We start from the raw sequence: 15302 nt of genomic DNA on the forward strand, positions 1-15302 counted from the left end.
GTACCGCTGGTGTGGTTTCTGCCCCTCAGTATGGAGTACCACACAAATTTCCCAAAATATGAAATATGAAGGCATTTTCTTTGAAGTTCATATTTCTATATGCCTGCTTAGAGAACCTTTATGTGTTGCCTTTGACTACATAAGATACAGGAAGTCATCACGTGATCTCCTTGTGTAAGACCACAAGCTGTGAACGGCTCGCTCCTATCAGTCCAAAGTCTCGTTCGGTGTCAAAAAAACTCTCCTAGGTCAGGATGCAATTCACCTCAGGAGCCTTTGAAGCTGCTCAGCTTTCTCTGAAAGCGGTGCTGTTATTTTTTAACATAGACGTTGGCAGAAGTATCAGGTAAACACACACCAGACCCTCTGACTTCATATTTTACACCGTAGTAGCTCAATTTATCAATGGATTCATTTGATATAACATATTTACACTGCCGTTATGATTAGGCCTTATTTCTCCCAAATTATGTTATTGGTTAATCATAACTAAAGTTCCTCTCTTTTCACTACAGTAGTTTAATATTGTTTAAACACTGAAGGTTTCTTGGTAGGACTTCTGGGTCTTAGATCTGGTTTTTAAGTGGAATATTTAATTGGAAAAAAATGTGTGGGCTCAGACTTCCCTCTTCCAGCAATAATAATCACCATAGGAATGGCTACATCCACCCACACAATGCAGATTTTTTGCTTGTTTTTGAAAAGTCTGAGCTTTAGTAATTGCTATTAAAAAAATAAAACCACAAAGCATCCATTCACCCAAGAGAAAAACCACATAGAAAAAGTTCCCATTTGTGCTACTGACCAGTGAAAAGCATAAGGATGGCGGTTGCAGAGGAGGGTGGATGGCACTGGAGAGACACCATTCTGCCCATTCAGCGTATTAGTGAGTCAAGTGGGCTGACCAGTGTCTCAATGCCAGCCTCCATAATTTACATCTGTTATCCCAATGCTTCTTATTGGTTTAAAGAGATGACAAAGGGGTGAGAGGGTGGTTGAATGGAGGCAAGGCTGCCAAGGCAAACTGTTTAGCATAATGGGGACGCTCAAGGAGAACATGTTCAGGCTTCATCAAGAAGTGTAAAACAAAGCCATAGATTCACTTTTATAATAATAAAAACTTTGTGATTACAGTAGCAATGAAAGGGACAAGTTTCCCTTGCCACACATGCACAATTTAGCTCTAATGTTGTATGCAGCGTCTTCAAACCTATAGCTTCCTACTAATAATAACTTGTCTCTACAACAGGAGCTTTGGAGACAGACATTTATAACATAGAAAAACCCACACTACACCATATTGTGGTAAATGAAATACATTACGGAGGCTTGCCAGGTAAGGGTGAGGATCACATGGATGCTATTAAAAACACCATTTTTTTTTCCAGAACAAACAGTATTAAAATTGCTTCATGCGTTTGCTTTTAAAGCAGCATGAAAGCAATAACAAGATCTCTCCCACGTGGGCTCTCAAACTGCAGTCTCTCAAATAACAGGTTTAAAAAAAAATTCAAAAACCTATAACCATTATTGTGCAAGATGTTGTAATGGGATCTGGTCTCTGAGTATGTCACTGACATGTATGTAGTACCAATCCATGAAAAACTTGGGACAGCACAGATCTAAAAGACAGCTGCCCAAAAACATTTACTTAATATGTAATGTGTTTCGCTGCACACATCCAATATTCAAAAGACAAATTTTGAGCTCATCAAGGTCTTATTCTTTCAATATCAGACAAAGGAACATTTATGAAAACTACAGTACAGCTGTGCAAAGAAGGTGCTGTCAGTACCACATGGCTAAAAAAAAATAAAAAAAAATAACCACTACTCTTAATTCCCCTGTGGGGTAAGAACTGTGTATTGGAAAGCTACAAAACGTAGACTTTGCTTCCCACTCGCATCATTGAGACTTGATGCTAAGGCTAGTACCTCTGGTCCAATCCCAAAGAAGAGCTACTGTAGCACAAAATGCAGAATGAGTTAATGTTTGGCTATGATAAAAAGGTGTGCAACGTATGGGATGTGTGTGTAGCTTACTTGAGGAAGGGATGGTGCCAGGATGCGATATGGGAAGAAGGCAAGCCGGCGGAGGCAGTGTGATGCTCCTGCCAATGTTCTGTTGGGAGAATCTTGGGTCCTGGCATTCAAGTGGATGGAACATTGACACGTACCACCTATCTAAGCATTGTTGCAGACCAAGTACACCCCTTCATGGCAACAGTATTCCCTGATGGAAGCAGACTCTTCAGCAGGGTAATGTACCCCGCCACACTGCAAAAATTGCACAGGAAGGGTTTGAGGAACATGATAACATGTTGACTTGGGCTCCAAATTCCCCAGATCTCAATCAGGTTGAGAATCTGTGGGATGTGCTGGAAAATGATGTGTGTGTGTGTGTGTGTGTGTGTGTGTGTGTGTGTGTTAGTTATATACACACGCACACATACAGTCATGGCCAAAAGTTTTGAGAATGACACAAATATTATTTTTCACAAAGTCTGCGGCCTCAGTTTCTATGATGGCAATTTGCATATACTCCAGAATGTCATGAAGTGACCAAATGAATTGCAATTAATGTCAAAGTTCCTCTTTGCCATGACGATGAACTTTATCCCAAAAACAACATTTCCACTGCATTTCAGCTCTGACACAAAAGGATCAGCTGACATCAGGTGAGCGATTCGCTCATTAAAACAGGTGAGAGTGTTGACGAGGACAAGGCTGGAGATCATCCTGTCATGCTGATTGAGTTAGGATAACAGACTGGAAGCTTTAAAAAAGAGGGTGGTGCTTGAAATCATTGTTCGTCCTCTGTTAACCATGGTTATCTGCAAGGAAACCCGTGCAGTCATCATTTCTTTGCACAAAAAGAGCTTCACAGACAAGGATATTGCTGCTAGTAAGATTGCACCTAAATCAACCAGTTACCGAATCATCAAGAACTTCAAGGAGAGGAGGTTCAACAGTTGTGAAGAAGGCTTTAGGGTGCCCAAGAACATCCAGCAAGCGCCAGGACAGTCTCCTAAAGTTGATTCAGCTGTGAGATCGGGGCACCATCAGTGCAGAGCTTGCTCAGGAATGGCAGCAGGCAGGTGTGAGTGCATCTGCACGCACAGTGAGGTTTAGACTTTTGGAGGGAGGATGGCCTGGTGTCAAGAAGGCCAGCAAAGAAGCCACTTCTCTCTAGGATAAACATCTGGGAGAGACTGAAATTCTTCAATAGGTACAGGGATTGGACCGCTGTGGATTGGGGTAAGGTCATTTTTTTTTTATGAATCACCTTTCAGATTGTTTGGGGCATCTGAAAAACACTTGTCCAGAGAAGGAAAGGTGAGCACTACAATCAGTCGTCCTGTGTCATGCCAACAGTAAAACACCCTAAGACCATTCATGTGTGGGGTTGCTTCTCAGGCAAGGAAGTGGGCTCATTCATAATTTTGCCTATGAACACAACAATGAATAAAGAATGGTACCAAAACATCCTTCAAGAGCAACTTCTCCCAACTATCCAAGAACAGGTTGGTGATGAACAATGCATTTTCCAGCATGATGGAGCACCTTGCCATAAGGCAAAAGTGATAACTAAGTGGCTTGGAGATCAAAACACCGAAATTTTGGGTCCATGGCCAGGAAACTCCCCAGACCTTATTCCCATTCAGAACTTGTGGTCAATCCTCAAGAAGCGGATGGACAAACAAAAACCCACAAATTCTGACAAACTCCAAGTATTGTTTAGGCAAGAATGGGCAGCCATCAGTCAGTATGGGGCCCAGAAGTTCATTGACAGCATGCCAGGGCGAATTGCAGAGATCTTCAAAAAGAAGGGTCAACACGGCAAATATTGACTCTTTGCATAAACTTAATGTAATTGTCAATAAAAGCCTTTGACACTTATGAAGCGCTTGTTGTTATTTTACTTCAGTATACTATAGTAACATCTGACAAAAAGCTCTAAAAACACTGAAGCAGCAAACTTTGTGAAAACCAATACTTGTGTCACTCAAATCTTCTGGCCATGACTGTACACAAACACAAACCTTTATTTTTTTTGTACAAACCCATTTTAAATGAGGTATTGCCCTACCTTTTGCTCCAATTCACAGACGGAAAAAGTTACAAGAAATCATACACTACTTAAACCTTATTTATATATATTCATTAAATTAGTAAAAATAAAAAAAGGAAGGATCAATAGGACCAGATAACATACAGATAACCAGATAACAGATCCATCTGAAAAACATTAGCTCAAAAAAAAATAAAAAAAATTAAAAAGCATTTTTGCTTTGCATTGCTAAACAAGAGCAATGTGCCTTGAAAACAGTGAACAGGATGCACAGTAACCACTTACTAGTTTATTATGATGTATTAGCTATGCCCTGAGTTCTGAAGGCCTGGTACTCACCATATTAGCTTCACAGCAGAACACTATTGTCTGAACATTATAGTCCATGGTATGTTTTGCAGATAAGTCTCTGTACATATTGGCATTTTAAGGTGCATTCCTCTGGCAAAAACACAATAATAAGCACAAAAAAAGATTATATTCCAATCTACTGATTTTATATTATTTGACTTTTATGTATTAAAGTTATAAGGCATGTTACAACAGGGCAGAAAAGAAGGAATGTGTTCTGGAGGAGTGTGGCCCCCTCTTCAGGATCACTTAAGAGGCCACGGAAGGTTAGTCTTCCATTTCTTACTGAAATAAATACACCTGTTGGAGATGTCACCACGTTGTTGTGTGCAGTTCATGATTCCATTTGCTGTCCATTACATAGACACCTGGTGGCTTTTCCACTTACTGGCATCAGGAAGAAATAACAGTTCAAGTTATGCACTGCATCTTGTGGCTAGAGACTAAAGTCATGCTCTGTACTCAGATAGGAACTCCCCACAAACGGTTTAACTCTCCCCAAACAGTTGAACTCCTGCAGACAACCATCAGTGCTCACAAATCCATGTGCTTACCTGTATGAGGGGGTGCAACTGCGCAAAAGCATGTGACCTCACCAGTCAAATTGTTATTAGATTACTTTTACTAAGGGGATAGTCTGCTCTTGGTCTCAGGAAGTCAAATACAGGACTGGGAGCACTCATTAGACTATTTAATCACCTAAACAAAATTTCTCCTCATTTATCTACAACAAATCTCAAGGGATTTAAGCAGCTTCTCATTCCATAGAGAGGAGGAAAATCAAACAAGTGAGCTGCAGAATCAAGGCTCCTATTAGCTACAGGCGTTATTAGCTTGTGTACACTCAATTTCCCTATCCAGCTTATTAGATTCAGAGATTTCCTGCAACAGATGCCCTAAGGTCATCCAGCCATGTATCCACATAGCTAAACAGAAACATTTCTTTATGTGCTTGTGTGGATATAGGCTGGACTGTGTGCACATTAAAATGCAACTACACTAGCCAAACAATGAGAGCATATTAACATAACTCTGTTCAGCTTCTGGAGTTTTTCATGGTAATCTCTGGCATGCTGCTGAGTTTTAGGATGTAAACGATTTAAAAAAGAAAAAAAAGACAAAAAGAAAAAAAAACGAAGGTTACTAAACTACACCAGCTGCCAAAATAACAGAATATTTACCCAAGTTTAAAGTCTTAAAAGCAAGAGTAAAAAAGAAACTACATAATTAAATCTGCCCAAGCACAAGCTTTTTAAATTACATTAAACAAAATTTTGTTTTGGGCAGAATTCAGAACATGGAAGAGAGTACCTACAGACACCAGATTAGAGCTAGGCTAATCCACTGCATATGAGTTTAAACAGAGTTCCACACATAACTAAATTTCAAGTTTTGGATGGAGATTTCCTTTAAAATCACCTATTGTTGTCTATGCACCTCAACTGTAGGTCATTACTGGCGTTTGGGAAATAACAATAAGAATTGCATTTTCTGGTTTAGAAAAGTAAATGCATTTCGTTGGTAAATGATATATGCAACTAAACGGTGTCATTATTGTAATGGACGGAAAAAATAAAAACAGTTTGGAAGTCACATGGGGTAAAGAAGTGCTCAATTATTGCTCAGTTCAACCTGGTAACTTGTCATTGGAGTACATCAAGGTCATTTAGGAGCTGAGAAGCAGAGTATAAACAGGGCTGTTTCAGAGTGGCACATACACTAGTTTACATCAGCACATACCCAGAAAGTATGTGCACCCATATGCTCCTATATAGACTTGCATGATTCTGGAACTTACGCCCACCTGCGCCTGGCCTGGCAAGCAGGGTCTGGGCATGCAGATGCTCTAAATGTGCATTTTTGGGCAATTGTGGCACATGCAAAAATACGTATATACGCCTGTTAGGAGGCGTGTGTTGTTCAAGTGTATCAATAGAGTTTTGTTGTACTTGGAAATTGGGATACATGTATAAGATAGAAGCATGTGTCAGCCGGGACTTCTTGTCCAACTATCTTTTACCGGACTATCGTAACTATGTATAAAATGGGATAATGTTATCAAATTCCCGCAAAAAAAAAAAAAAAATGATACAATGAACCAGGTGCTTCATTGAATCTCCATCTGCTTTAGAAATACTTGTAACCACATAGTACACATGTACAGAAGCCTTATACAAATTTATGTTGAGTCTCTACAACATCTTCCCATAGACCACCAATGGGAAAATATGTCCTAGTCTTGTGACTCCTGCAACCGCATCAGTCCCCTGTGTAAGGGCAGGAGGGTTATCTTGGTTGAGTAGTATGGGGGAAAAGATGGGCGAGTGTAGACAATCTCATGCCATTAGCTTGTTCCAAGCTTCAATTGAGGGGCCTATAATTTCTGGGTACTTTGGAGAGCGAAAGTAGTATGTGTAAGGGGGTTTTTAGAGTAGAATTTTTCACTTCTACCCCCTACTTATGCCCATCTTCCCTAGTCCATTACATGAATCCTCCAAGAGATATAGCGTGATGATAACTCGAAAACATGGGAAGCTGCAGGCCACCTTGATGCTTGCGTCTAAACAATATTGTGTTTTTAAATATTGGCCTTTTAGCACCCCCAGACAAAGTTTTTAACAATCTTCTGGAGGTCAAAGAATTTAGGTGGGTTTCTTAAAAGAACGGTCTGCAGAGTGAAGACAACATCAGGTTCATTCATTTTTATGCTGTTGAGTCTCCAAAACCACGAGATCTTTTGCGAAGACCATATCTCCAGGTGTCTACGAATTTTTGACAGAGGAGGGGAACAGTTAAGATTAAACAACTGACCATTGTCTCTAGCAATAGCTATCCCCAGATAACAGATATGGAAGGAGGATTGCCACGTAAAGTGAAAAGGCAGCCTGAAGACCCGCTATCATACGATCAGACACTGAAGTGTTTAGGGCCATCGACTTTGTCATTCATTTGACAATTTGATAGATGAATAATTTTTTTGAACTTCTCCATCAAGTCAGGTTTGTGATTATGTTAATAAGTCATCGACAAACAAGGCTAGGCGGTAATTTTTCTTACCCATAATAAGGCCTGAGACATCCTGATTTTGATGGTTTGCCCTGGCCATGCAGAGAACAAAAATGAATGCGGATGGAGGGCAACTCTGGCAGGTGCCGTTGGAGATATTCATGGACTCCGAGAAGATGCCATTAATTTTTATCTTAGTCGATGAGGATTTGTATAGGGATAAGATCTTGTGCAAACAGGATGGACCCATTACCATGTGCCCAAGCACTTTTGTCATGAAACACCAGACTACTCTAAAGGCCCTTTTGGCACTGGTAGATAGAAGGATGGTTGGAGTTCTCAAGGTCAAGATCAGATGAGACATGTCTACAACTTTGGTTGTGTTGTCTTGTGCCCTTCTTACTGGCACAAAACCCACCTGATCGGGTGTGAATCACATTGAGAAAGTTTGTGATAAGTTTGGCAAACAATTTAACATCTATATTGAGGAGTGACATTAGATAGTAGCTGGGGCATAGGGAAGGGGCCTTTGCCTCCTTTGGGGTGACAATAATGTGTGCCTCCATGGGTTGTGCAAACTAACCAGTCTCACCAGATATCTCATTGAAGGTCTGTAGAAAGATGGGTGTTAATTTATCTTTAAAAGTCTTATAATAGGCGACTGAAAACCCATTGGGTCCAGGACTTTTTCATAGGAGGGCTGGATGATTTGATAGTTTCATCCAATTCAGCTATAATTACAGGGAGATTCTACGGCCTTCTTGGGAAATTCTAGGAAACTGTATATCTTTTAGGTCTTGATCGATTTCTCTCTTTCGCAAGGCTTTCCACTGCAGCTGCCTTTTGCCCTTGGTAGGACGTGAACACAAACATGCATGCTCCAGACTAAACTGTCGAAGGATATGCTTCTATATAGGGGTGGTAGCAAATGGATTTTTCACGCAGACTTATTTATGCAAAAACATAAGTAAAATGTGTCATGTGCTCTTTATCAATGAGATTAAACCAAATTGAAGAACTTTTAATTTTTTTCCGATATTTAAAAATAGTTGAAAAGGGAAATACTTTATTTTATTATTATTTATATTGTCTTTGATTTTGAAGATATTTTTAAACCACATGAATGTGCATAATACACATTTACTTTAAAAGGCGTTTGATTGAAAAAAGGAAAATTTGGTGCCATTTTAACATGTCTATTTTTTTGTTTAAGCGCTTGTAGTAAAATTCAAGAAGAATAAGAATTCACACAGAATCCCAAGGTTTAGAAATGTACTGAAGCATTCATAATAACACAGCAAGCAGATATGCAAGTAGCTCTTAGAAGTAATGCAAACAATGAATGCCATGACACAGAACAAATGCACGGGGCACCGTCTATATTTCAAACATTCATCCAGTGTTATCCTTATATAAAGCTCCAGCAGCTTGACATTTATCTCAAGTATTTAGCATTTCATGGAGTTTTTTTGGGCTTTTAAGGCCCACCTTAAATTTACTATATTTTCACAACTCTTTTACCAAGCTTCATTCATCCTCCTTGAAGTCACACAGCTAGCAACACTTTTTTTTCCATTAAAAAGGGCTAGATCAGCGATTTAAGACATTAAAATAGACTTTTCAACAACAAAAAGTATAGGCAGCCATTGTGTGACTAAACCAATAAATTTATGATGAGAATCAGTTTACTAGGTACTAGTGACATCACTGAGATACAGGTGGCACAAGGTGTCTATGCAGTTTGGAACAAGACAGACAATGGCTAAAGGGGCAGACATCAAAAACAAAGGGCTGATTTTGGAAAGCACCTAGTAGAAAAGCAAACAGCGCAAGGGAATGGCCCATGAACAAAAGGTGGTATGATGTGTGTATTAGTGTTAGACGGAACGGAGGAGGGTGCCAGCTCATATTCTGCACATAAACGTATATATGATACAGAAATTAAGTACTTATACCTACAATTTGTAAGGGGAGTGGAGAAGCTAGAGATGGGAAGCAGGGCTTTCAGCACACATAAAGAAGGAATATCTAGAAAGGAAATAAATATAGTGGTGCTTCAATCCAGATATTTCGTTGCTGGCAGAGCTAGATTAAGACCGAATGGGGCCCTAGGCAACATACTGATTTTGAGACTCCTACATTTGTCAAAAAAGAAAAACGGTTACAGTAACCCCGGCCCATCAGTGACCACTGGTCCCTAGGTAGCAGCCCACGTTGACTAATGAATGATCCAGCTCTGATTACAGATAGTAGAATGCACTGTCAGATTATATTGAAAGCATATAACACAAGGAGTATATTTACTATGCGACAGTTCCACAGAACGGCCGATTCCCGGCGCTTTGAAGTCATTTTTTTAAAACTGCACTTTTGCCATTTAATAAATTTGACAAATTAATAAAATTGCCATTTGAAGACAATGGCTTTAAAGCGCCGAGAATCAGCAGTTCTATGGAACCGCACAAAACTCACACCAAAATCCAGGGACAAGAATTCCATATTAATATTACCTAATGCACAGAGAACAAACCTCATCTGCGGTTATGTCTTGTGGGGTAGCTGCTAAACCAAATAGAGCACATTTTAATAGCATATACATTTCCCACATTCCTTCCAACACATATGATTTAATACCAGCATTTTATAATATTCATAAAATGCTATATGCAAAAGAAAAAATGTTCCTTAAAAATGGATATTTGTGTACATTAAAATGCAAAAACATTCTCTACCTCAAACCAGGACAAAGACCAAGAATAAACAGAATACAAATAAACACCACTTTAGAAGCACCAGTTCTTCAAACAGCAGCTTGCTTATTTATAAATATCCCGGAACAAACATATTATAAACATCATGAAATAACACCGGAAGCAAGGATTCACAGAAAAGGATGTCAAGTAATGCTGTCATTGTCAGGGATGTTTTGAAGACTGAAGCATCACATTTTATTGTGATACCAATGCCTCAAGTAAGGAAAGAGATAAAGAGTGTTTCCTAATTCCACGGTTCTCCAGCAGAACACTGCAGTGGTGAAAAGCACTCCCCTAGTTAGACAATAGATAGTCACCTAGTTAGAGCAGTAACTCAATAGGGAACACTTTCAAGTGCTTGAGCTGTAAAGCACAGCGTGCAATGCCAACAGCTGACGCATTCACATGAATCAACATTCCTCATTACACATAATATCTAACTACAGGAGCACTTTCCACCTTCAAAACGTAGATTTTTTTTCTGGTTTTAAAGTCAGTGGGTCATAGGCTTTGCATCACTATAAGCCCAGACTACAAAGCATCACATTATGAAAATGACTTGCTCACCTGTTTTAAGTACAGATATCCTCTTGGCCCATTAGAGTTCTATGATGTTTGATATGAAATGCAGTAACCTGGAGTACAAAGAAACACATTCTAAAGATATAGCAATAACAAGAAAGAAAAAAATAAATTAAATAAAACCTAGTTTAACAAGCATTGAAACATAGTATATGCTTTAAAATACACTTGCATTGGTGAAAACCACCAAAATTAAATTTCTGTTGATGATAAAATATGCTTGGCACTCCAAGACCTCTAATGTATGAATGAATGTAACACTAAGAAAATAATTATTATATGCAGGGTTATTCTTTTGTAATTAAACCAATGTGGCTTATTGTCTATTAGCAGCAAAGAGCACATTGTGCAGAAATCATGCTTATACATCTACCAAATATAAGACATGTACAAAGAAGCAAAATCATTGTTCTAATTAAGTAACTTTCCACATCAATGACTCATAACACACCCTTATGGGACAGACAATCCAAACAATCTTGTCCTAGTCTTAACAATTTAGATATTATGAATCATAAAAAAAAACGATATTTTGCAAATTTGTAATGGTTTGAAAATATTACCCCTGTAAGGTAAACAATGTACAGACTTTCCCAGAACACCTATAATAATCAATACCTCTGTTACTGCTAATCCCCAGAACACAGTTTTGTAATCAATGTATTCCGCACACCGCAAGAATCTATGATATGTTATACCACCAAGTACAGTGATGTGCAACAGATAGCCCTATGCAGCCCTCCAAGCCTTCACCTGCGGCCTCCAGTTCCTTCCTGCTTTATTGTCAGATTTCTTTCTTCTAGCTTGTAACACTTGTTTAAAATGTCTGTTGATATGTGATTACAGATAGGTATCTTTCTTTCATTAAATGTATTTTTAAAATTTATTGCATACGTGCCAACTCTCCCGGAATGTCCGGGAGACTCCCGAAATTCAAGCCCGTCTCACGGACTCCCGGGAGAGATGGCAAATCTCCCGCATCCCGCTACTGCCGTTGCAAAATGACGCGATTCACAGTGAATCGTGTCATTTAGGCCCTGCCCCCGATACAAAACGACATGTCCGCCGCTGGTGGCGGGGCCAAAATGACGCGTTTGGTCGCACCACGCCCCCAACAGCCACACCGCTCTCCCGGAAATAACTTGCCCAAAGTAGGAAAGTATGATTTATTGTCGAGATTAGACGTAAAGTGCGGCCATCCTGAAGATTAGAGGATGCCCATGTGGCCCATGAAGTGTATCAGGGTAACAATCACTAGCTTGTTTTAGATATTCTTTAAAGCAAAATGTGCATAAACTAAAGATAATCTATAAGATTCATAGAAATCCAGCATAAACACTCCCAAATTCACATCCTTGGCGACTTCATTAAGTCTCTCCCCTTCAGAAGAAAATGTGTGCTTAGTGGAAATTCTACATCACACCTTTCATTTCTGTGATGACTTAGGCAGCAAGCCTCAGAAGTTTTTCCTAGAAGCATAATTTTCATGTTTTAACAGGTTAGGTTTAAAAAATAAAACAAAAAAAAAAAAAAAAAAAAAACTTTAATATATTGAGCCCTAATGAAATATGCATTGTGAAGTCTCACTGCACCTTTCTACTATAACTATGTTAAAAATAAAATAGCGAAGAGCTAAAAAGCCTATGGATATAGGGCAAAAGGCTGAAATGGCACAGCATACCATATCAGTTGTTTCCCTAATTAATTACAGTAACATCAATAATCATTCCCCTGATTGAGAATACACCAGTCTGTACAAAACATTTCTTCTTCCAAAACTGTGAGGAAATCGCTTCACCGAAAGGCTCCCTCACAGCCAAATTGTGATATTTAGTACGGTAACCAACAAAGGGTTAGGAGAGATAGCATGCTGGATAGATTTAGTGACATACACGTAATTAAGTTTTTTCAGGTGTATATGTGCTGTACAATGTATTCTATTGCTATTAATACACCATAGAATGGGTGGACATTTTCCTTCACACTTTTCTATGAGTGCAACATTAAAAACTCTACTATTATCAAGTTTTATATTACACGTTAGTCATATCATCATTTGTAAGCCTTTCCCTGTTACTCAAGCAGACATGACCTCATCATACTGCATCTCACCTCTCCCTAGGTGTAATCATCAGGCCTCATCTGCCACTGCATTACAATTCACATGTCATACTGCTGTCAATCACTTCTACACCAGCAAATACAGTTTTTCAATGTATATACTGTTAGATTTTCAAAATGTACATTAGAAATAACTTTCTCTAGATACTGTGTCCGCATCAATGCACACTTCCCACATACCCCACCATCTCTACAATAGTAGAGATGCCATCACAATATTGATGCCATCATCTACTCTCTATCATCAATCACCTAACAATGGTTACTCTATCTCAGCCATATCATGGCTCCCTTTCCCCGCTAACAACACATCCTTAAGTGACATACAAACCAAAACATCACTGTCCCAGACCTTTAAAAATGTAGATATTATGAATGATTGAAAAAGCAATATTTAGCAAACTGTCATAAGTGGCTATTTGAAATATTATCTCTATAAGATTTTCTATTGAAGAAACAAGAACACATGGTTGAGTAACCAATGTTTTCAGTGCACAGAAGACATCTAAAATATAAGTTATACCACCTACCATGCACTAGGTATTATTTAAAGCAAAAGGAGCATAATTTAACATTAGGATTCCAAAAGCGGTTGCAGAGTCTCTTAACATGATGCACTCATTTTCAGAGATTTATATGCCATTGAGGCACCTCTTTTGGGAGAGCACACAGACACTGTATTTCCCATATCATAAAATAATGCATTGTTCAGCATTAATAGATTAACACACAATGCCAGGCTTTTGCAAATGGAGAAGGAAAAGATGAGCATGTGATCTTATTAAGGCAGTGACGCAAATCAACAAACTATGGAAAACAGACATACAATCTGTTTCCATGCCCAGAAATGTCTTTAAGAAAATTGCTTAGGGCAAATTGTAATATAGCCCAAAACTCAGGTAACACTTTATCACTATTGTAAATATTGTTTTTATAACACACTAAATCAATAGACAACTTGTTTCAGAGAAACAAAGCATCATCACATGACATGGTCATCTGCCAAACACATGCAGCTTCATGGATAGAAACATTCATCTCAGATCCTGAATTACATAAGAAGTGAATATAAGTATGTAAAAGTCTGATAAGTGGGCAGCAAATACCCTTTAAATCTAAGTTGACTGCAGTTACGAAAAGATAAACTGTGCAAGAATAGATAGTAAGAGGTTAAAAAAAACAAAAGCCATTTTTAAACAACATCTACTAAAGACACCGAGGCTCATACTACTGACATTCCAATGTCAACATGAACAGGAGCAAATATGTAAATTCCAGAAACTACATTTTAGATATGGCACATAAATAACGTACTGTACATAGGAGAACATTTAAATTTCAAGACAGCACACCAAGAACATGCATATGAAAACTATAAAATCTATAAGCCTAAGATTTTTAGTGGCTGCAGATGAGACTATATATGGTAATATATGCATAGCATGCCATCATGCAGATAATAATGTAATTCATAGTCAGGTAAAGGGACATAATGTATGTGGAGACGGGGGGTACAAATGACATTTCAGGAAGCTGCCAGCTGATCTTCAGAAGCAGGGACAGGATGACAACAGATGCCAGTAACCTATATATTAATAACACACCAATATCCCCCACTACCAATACAGGCTGATCTCTATGCACAGCCCCTCTCTCCTGAACAGTGACAGACAGGTGATTAGCAGTCATTCCATGACCCCATGAGCAGCCATGTACAACCACTGCTCCCTCCAGTCATGTCTGGTACACAGTGTCCTGTGTTATCATCAGCACAGTGTTATCACCCGCCTCCACCCTGCTCTTATCTCCATCCTCACCTCCCGTCACTAGGACACCAACATGTACCCGGATCCCACTCCCTCCAGGCCCGCCGCTGCCCACCATTACCTGTGCTCAGACCACCCCACAACAGCCGGGCACCCACCACCACCACACCGCCTCCTTATTACCCAGCACACGCACCTCCAGCTCCGGACATTTCTCCTGACAACGGAAGTCACGCCCCCTTCCTGCTCTACCGCAACGCTCTGCGCCGATTGGACAAATCGCCTTTTCAGCCATTGGTGGAAAAAAACGTATGTCAAGAGCTCCAGGTGCCCTAGCCACGCCCACTCCCTGCTGTCAGACTCGCTGCACTAGGATGTTTATAGTCATATATTGTTTTATTTAACGACATATACATGACATATATGTATATCTAATAACCAGAATTAAATAATACACTTGGATGTATTTCACAGGAGGGTGTTGGCAGGTTTTCGTATTTGGTGAACTGCTATAGACGGTGAAGATGGCTCTAGTAGGGATGTAGAGAATCAAACTGCAGCAGGTCATTTGAAAAAATTTTATTTTACGTTCTCTGGTTGAAATCTATGATATTTATTTGTATATATCTGTTCATATTATGGAAAGAATTGA

General features: G+C 39.2%; 1 protein-coding gene across 3 annotated transcripts in view; it reads right to left on the reverse strand.

The window, feature by feature from the left end:
- WDR37 (WD repeat domain 37) overlaps positions 1-14889 on the reverse strand; it is a 116082-nt gene extending 101193 nt beyond the window's left edge. For 2 of the 3 annotated variants that reach the window (XM_075212083.1, XM_075212080.1), the window contains exons 1-2: positions 14772-14888; positions 10749-10816 (exon numbers count right to left, since the gene is read on the reverse strand). The gene's annotated coding sequence lies outside the window, so the exon portion shown is untranslated. Of the gene's footprint in view, positions 1-10748; positions 10817-14771 lie in introns of all 3 variants that reach the window. The other variant, XM_075212081.1, reaches the window with a different exon arrangement.
- Positions 14890-15302: the final 413 nt, after the last annotated feature.

This window comes from Mixophyes fleayi, chromosome 5, assembly GCF_038048845.1.
Source record: "Mixophyes fleayi isolate aMixFle1 chromosome 5, aMixFle1.hap1, whole genome shotgun sequence".
Classification (NCBI taxonomy): domain Eukaryota; kingdom Metazoa; phylum Chordata; class Amphibia; order Anura; family Limnodynastidae; genus Mixophyes; species Mixophyes fleayi.